The sequence below is a fragment of the Sminthopsis crassicaudata genome, chromosome 6 (genome assembly GCF_048593235.1).
Source record: "Sminthopsis crassicaudata isolate SCR6 chromosome 6, ASM4859323v1, whole genome shotgun sequence".
Classification (NCBI taxonomy): Eukaryota; Metazoa; Chordata; class Mammalia; order Dasyuromorphia; family Dasyuridae; genus Sminthopsis; species Sminthopsis crassicaudata.
This window is the reverse complement of record NC_133622.1, coordinates 234,501,637-234,508,531: the sequence shown is the minus strand read 5'-3', so window position 1 is coordinate 234,508,531 and position 6,895 is coordinate 234,501,637.

Here is a 6,895-nt window from a genome sequence, read left to right as displayed (position 1 = left end):
TTAAGAGCATCAGAATCATGAATATCATGAATGCATGAATTGGATTTAAGTGAATTCCAGGGCTGCACAAAGTCGTCAGCCTCCCTCTGTCCTCCAGTTATCAAAATCTGGTGGCGAGACAAAGATCAAGATGTTTTGACCAAATGACCGCAATTATCCAGGAAAAACTATGAGAAAATGTGCCTCTCTCTCTCGTTTGCAGAAGTGGGGGACTATGGAGATGAAATACTATAGATACTATTATACTCAGTTGATGTTGAATTGCTTTTTTTTGCTCCTTCTTTTCCTCTGTTACAAGAGTAGTTTTCTTGACAGGGGAAGAAGGAAGGATATATTTGGAAATAAAGATGGGAATAAAAACAAAAGATGTCAATTTGAAAATCTTATATTCTATATTCAAGTCCCTAGTCCAGTGCTATTTCCATCTCCAATTAGGTAGGGCCTCAGACACCAGTTGCATATCCCAGGTAAGTCATTTAATCCCATTTGCCTCAGTTTCCTTACCTGTAAAGTAAGCTGGTGAAGAAAATGGCAAAGCACTTCCGCATCTTTGCCAAGAAACCTCAAAGGGGGCTATAAAGAATAGGATGAGACTGACAATGACTGACAACCACACCGCATTTGTGGGTCCTGGAGTCTGAGGTTCTGGCTTTACACCTGACCTCTGACACCGGCCAGTTGCGTGACCTTGGGAAGCTCACTTTGCCCTCACTCCCAGCTCTGACACTCCATGTTCTAAGGTTCCATCTATCTGTAAAAATGAGGTGATTGGACAAAGTTGCCTTTGAGGTTCCCTCCAGGATCTTTGTTTCCCAGTTCTCCAGTGTACATGGCATATAAGTAACACTTAATTGGGACTTGATTAATTAAAGTGAACTGAACAAAACTGGACTCAACCGAAGCACGAGGGGCAGATCTCACGGACTCGAAAAGCCACGGTGCCAGTCTGAAGGATGCCCTGAATAGAAAGATGGACACTGACACAGAAGACAAAAACACCCTAAGGGAAAAACCTCACCCAGAGTCAGTGAGGGGGAAGCTTCTGCAGGAATGACAACTCCTCCAAGGCAAACATATTTCCCCAAACTCTTTGACAAGATGGTAATTCCCCCTCCCAGGCTCCACACCCTTTTTAGACAAACAAATGTGCAATCTGCTAAGCAAACCTGGTTTGAGTGATTAGTGTTGTCAGACTAGATTTTCTTCGTGGAAAGTCGATCTTTATTTTTAATTTTCGCATCAGCTTCTGGAGACGGCCAGCTTCCCACAGTGCCCAAGATCTGCCAAAGCTTGGAGGAAATCGAGGGAAAAAAGACAGGATCTGCAAGAAAATCCTCTCAGATGCATTCGCTGACTCTCCGTCATAATCTTGCTTTTTTGTTCTTTTGAGGAGATGGGTACGGACAGGAGGATGGGCTGCGGCTCCTAGATCTTGTTCTGTTCCAGCTGCTTATTCCCCTTTCTGAAGTCACCAGCTTCTATTTGTGAAGATGTTGGGGTTTTCTGGATAACCAGTTGCGATGGACCGGGCAATGAGTGTGGGTAGAAGATCAATGGCAGGAGAACATGAGCACTGAGAGGAAGGTGGCCAGCCATACCCTCAGTGGCAATAAGGACGGGGCAGAGAGGTCCCTCCGGGCCGAGCCACAGCCAGCACTGAGACGGTGGGCAGCGAGAATGAAGCTGCAGAATCTCTCATTCAATAGTCCCATTTTACAGATGGACAGACTGATAGAGGAAGTATGGCAGAAGTCATGGTTGGGCTGCAGAGACCCCTAGAAGACACAGGACCTTTGGAAAAGGAAGGAGGCTGGAGGCCCTTGTGTTTTCTGGGGGCTAAATAAAAACTGTTATGTCTGAGGTTCTGTTCATCTATCTCAGGGCTTACATAGCACTTACAATGCTGTATCTTACAGTGCTTACTTCTCGAGGTGAGAAGTCCTGGAGACCGAGCTCTAGCATAAATAAATAAATAAATCTCCATTTATATGTGGAGATGTAGCCTGAAGCATGTCATATCTCTGGAATGAAAGGACGGCTGGAGAGGAAGCTTCTCTGGCCCACTGGCACTCAGGAGGACCTGGGTCCCAGGTCTGACACACCGGCTGGGGGATCCCTGAGCCAATCATGTCTCCTCCCAGCTCCTGACCAGAGGCCACCTGGTGTCCGTGGAAGAGGCTGCTGGCTGGGGCTTCTGGGCACCTGGGAAGGCACAGGTGGGCTCGATGTTGTGTGTTCTGTGTGACGGCCAGATGCTTTGTGCTCCTGCTCCCTGGAGGCACGGAGAATAAAAGAAATACCCTCAGAAGACCAGCAGCCTCAGCAGCCCAGGTCACTCTGAGCCGGCAGCCTGCTCCTCTGCTCAGAACAGCAGCCTGCATCTGGCCCCCTCCCTTGGTCCGTCAGGACTCTGTTTGCCCATCTGACCTTCCCAACAACCCTGTGATGGGGGAGGGAAGGGGTCGTCATTCCTATTTCCAGATGGAGAAACCGTAAATATGCAGGGAGCTGCCACCTATAAAGGCCAGTACCAGAACTCAAATCCAGTTCTTGGGCCTCGGGCCCTTTTTACAGGCTTAGGTACTCATCCCCTTCCAGATGCAGGGAAGTGCCATAATTGCTTGCTCAAGATCAGGACCCAAGGTTCACAGATCTCTTCTTTGAGCCCCCTCCGACATCGGCCTTCACCAAAGCTGAACCTCAGGCAGAGGAGCCCCCAGGAGCGCAGGTTCCATGATAGAAGGGCCGTCCTGACCACCCAGAGCTGGGTCGTCTCCCTTCACAGCCGGGGCAGCTGACAGCCACACTGTCCCTGTAACTGTCTGCAGCCAGCTGTGCACCTTTTGGGACCTCACTCCCTTGTGAGTGTTATTTTCCCCTTTAGAATACAAACACTTTTTGGACTTTTATGCTTTTTCATTCAGTCTAAAGCTTGATCAAGATCACAAAAGGAGTCTCAAAATCAGGATTTGAACCCAAATTTCAGCTTCTAATTTGAGATCTGTCACTGCTCCTTACCACAATACCTCTCATCAGAACACATGACTTCATGCTTAACCCAGCATCCCCAAATCTGCTGAAATAACAAGGGATTTCCAAGTATGAAGAAGGCCTCATCTTAGAGCCATAACTGGGGAACAATGTCAGAGAGGCCCTTAGCACCCAGAATGCCAGAGCCAGAGGGGGTCTTAGGACAGAGAATGTCAGAGAGGGCCTTAGCACCCCAAATGCCAGAGAGGACCCTTAGAACGCATAATGTCAGAGAGGGCCTTAGCACCCCAAATGCCAGAGAGGACCCTTAGAATCCAGAATGTCAGAGAGGGCCTTAGCATCCCAAATGTCAGAGAGGACCCTTAGAACACAGAATGTCAGAGAGGGCCTTAGCATCCCAAATGTCAGAGAGGACCCTTAGAACACAGAATGTCAGAGAGGGCCTTAGCACCCCAAATGTCAGAGAGGACCCTTAGAACGCAGAATGTCAGAGAGGGCCTTAGCACCCCAAATGTCAGAGAGGACACTTAGAACACAGAATGTCAGAGAGGGCCTTAGCACCCCAAATGTCAGAGAGGACCCTTAGAACACAGAATGTCAGAGAGGGCCTTAGCACCCCAAATGTCAGAGAGGACCCTTAGAACACAGAATGTCAGAGAGGGCCTTAGCACCCCAAATGTCAGAGAGGACCCTTAGAATCCAGAATGTCAGAGAGGGCCTTAGCACCCCAAATGTCAGAGAGGACCCTTAGAACACAGAATGTCAGAGAGGGCCTTAGCACCCCAAATGTCAGAGAGGACCCTTAGAACACAGAATGTCAGAGAGGGCCTTAGCACCCCAAATGTCAGAGAGGACCCTTAGAATCCAGAATGTCAGAGAGGGCCTTAGCACCCCAAATGTCAGAGAGGACACTTAGAACACAGAATGTCAGAGAGGGCCTTAGCATCCCAAATGTCAGAGAGGACCCTTAGAACACAGAATGTCAGAGAGGGCCTTAGCACCCCAAATGCCAGAGAGGACCCTTAGAACGCAGAATGTCAGAGAGGGCCTTAGCACCCCAAATGTCAGAGAGGACCCTTAGAACGCAGAATGTCAGAGAGGGCCTTAGCACCCCAAATGTCAGAGAGGACCCTTAGAACGCAGAATGTCAGAGAGGGCCTTAGCACCCCAAATGTCAGAGAGGACCCTTAGAACGCAGAATGTCAGAGAGGGCCTTAGCACCCCAAATGTCAGAGAGGACCCTTAGAACACAGAATGTCAGAGAGGGCCTTAGCACCCCAAATGCCAGAGAGGACCCTTAGAATCCAGAATGTCAGAGAGGGCCTTAGCACCCCAAATGTCAGAGAGGACCCTTAGAACGCAGAATGTCAGAGAGGGCCTTAGCACCCCAAATGCCAGAGAGGACCCTTAGAATCCAGAATGTCAGAGAGGGCCTTAGCACCCCAAATGTCAGAGAGGACCCTTAGAACGCAGAATGTCAGAGAGGGCCTTAGCACCCCAAATGCCAGAGAGGACCCTTAGAACACAGAATGTCAGAGAGGGCCTTAGCACCCCAAATGTCAGAGAGGACCCTTAGAATCCAGAATGTCAGAGAGGGCCTTAGCACCCCAAATGCCAGAGAGGACCCTTAGAATCCAGAATGTCAGAGAGGGCCTTAGCACCCCAAATGCCAGAGAGGACCCTTAGAACACAGAATGTCAGAGAGGGCCTTAGCACCCCAAATGTCAGAGAGGACCCTTAGAATCCAGAATGTCAGAGAGGGCCTTAGCACCCCAAATGTCAGAGAGGACCCTTAGAACACAGAATGTCAGAGAGGGCCTTAGCACCCCAAATGTCAGAGAGGACCCTTAGAATCCAGAATGTCAGAGAGGGCCTTAGCACCCCAAATGTCAGAGAGGACCCTTAGAATCCAGAATGTCAGAGAGGGCCTTAGCACCCCAAATGTCAGAGAGGACCCTTAGAACACAGAATGTTAGAGCCAGAGGAGTCCTTAGCACCCCAAATGTCAGAGAGGGCCTTAGCACCCCAAATGCCAGAGAGGACCCTTAGAATCCAGAATGTCAGAGAGGGCCTTAGCACCCCAAATGTCAGAGAGGACCCTTAGAACACAGAATGTCAGAGAGGGCCTTAGCACCCCAAATGCCAGAGAGGACCCTTAGAATCCAGAATGTCAGAGAGGGCCTTAGCACCCCAAATGTCAGAGAGGACCCTTAGAACGCAGAATGTCAGAGAGGGCCTTAGCACCCCAAATGCCAGAGAGGACCCTTAGAATCCAGAATGTCAGAGAGGGCCTTAGCACCCCAAATGTCAGAGAGGACCCTTAGAACGCAGAATGTCAGAGAGGGCCTTAGCACCCCAAATGCCAGAGAGGACCCTTAGAACACAGAATGTCAGAGAGGGCCTTAGCACCCCAAATGTCAGAGAGGACCCTTAGAATCCAGAATGTCAGAGAGGGCCTTAGCATCCCAAATGCCAGAGAGGACCCTTAGAATCCAGAATGTCAGAGAGGGCCTTAGCATCCCAAATGCCAGAGAGGACCCTTAGAATCCAGAATGTCAGAGAGGGCCTTAGCACCCCAAATGTCAGAGAGGACCCTTAGAATCCAGAATGTCAGAGAGGGCCTTAGCACCCCAAATGCCAGAGAGGACCCTTAGAACACAGAATGTCAGAGAGGGCCTTAGCACCCCAAATGTCAGAGAGGACCCTTAGAATCCAGAATGTCAGAGAGGGCCTTAGCACCCCAAATGTCAGAGAGGACCCTTAGAACACAGAATGTCAGAGAGGGCCTTAGCACCCCAAATGTCAGAGAGGACCCTTAGAATCCAGAATGTCAGAGAGGGCCTTAGCACCCCAAATGTCAGAGAGGACCCTTAGAATCCAGAATGTCAGAGAGGGCCTTAGCACCCCAAATGTCAGAGAGGACCCTTAGAACACAGAATGTTAGAGCCAGAGGAGTCCTTAGCACCCCAAATGTCAGAGAGGGCCTTAGCACCCCAAATGCCAGAGAGGACCCTTAGAATCCAGAATGTCAGAGAGGGCCTTAGCACCCCAAATGTCAGAGAGGACCCTTAGAATCCAGAATGTCAGAGAGGGCCTTAGCACCCCAAATGCCAGAGAGGACCCTTAGAACACAGAATGTCAGAGAGGGCCTTAGCACCCCAAATGTCAGAGAGGACCCTTAGAACACAGAATGTTCGAGCCAGAGGAGTCCTTAGCACCCAGAATGCCAGAGAGGGCCTTAGAATATGGAAAGTCAGAGCCACAGGGGGCTTTAGGACAGAAAATGCCAGAGCTGGAGAGGCTTAAACACAGAAGATATAATCCATGGAAGGAGCCTTAGAACACAAGGTGTAAGTACTGGGAAGATCTAATAATACATCTCAGAGCTGACCAGACCTTAGAGATTTTCTGTTCTCTCCCCCATTTTTGGAAAATAAAGGCTCTGAGGGCTGGAGAGGTGAAGTCCGTGGCCCGGATGATTTAGTGGCGGAGAGAGGAATGGAGTCCGGGTCTCCGGGCTTTTAGATCAATGCTGGCTGGTGAAGATTAAATGAAGAACCTGGGCTGCAAGGCCCTGGGGGTGGGGGAAGAGAGCAGGCCTACTATATCTTTATGGTGTGATTCCAAATCCGTTTTCTGAGCAAACAGTGGAACCAGATGGGACAGAGACAAGAGACTCTTTCCAAATCAGTGTTTAATTATTTAGTTTAACAAATTGAATCTAATTAAGTTGCAGTGGCTGAATACACATTGCTGTATATCTGAACAACAGTCGTATCAAAAAGGATACAGAAGAGGCGGGGAGGGTTTCTAAGCACCCAAAGTATTCCCAGTGTGATTCCGAGGAGGCCCAATCTCAGTGAGTACAGGACCATTGTCCCAGGCCTGGGCATCCAGGCCCCAC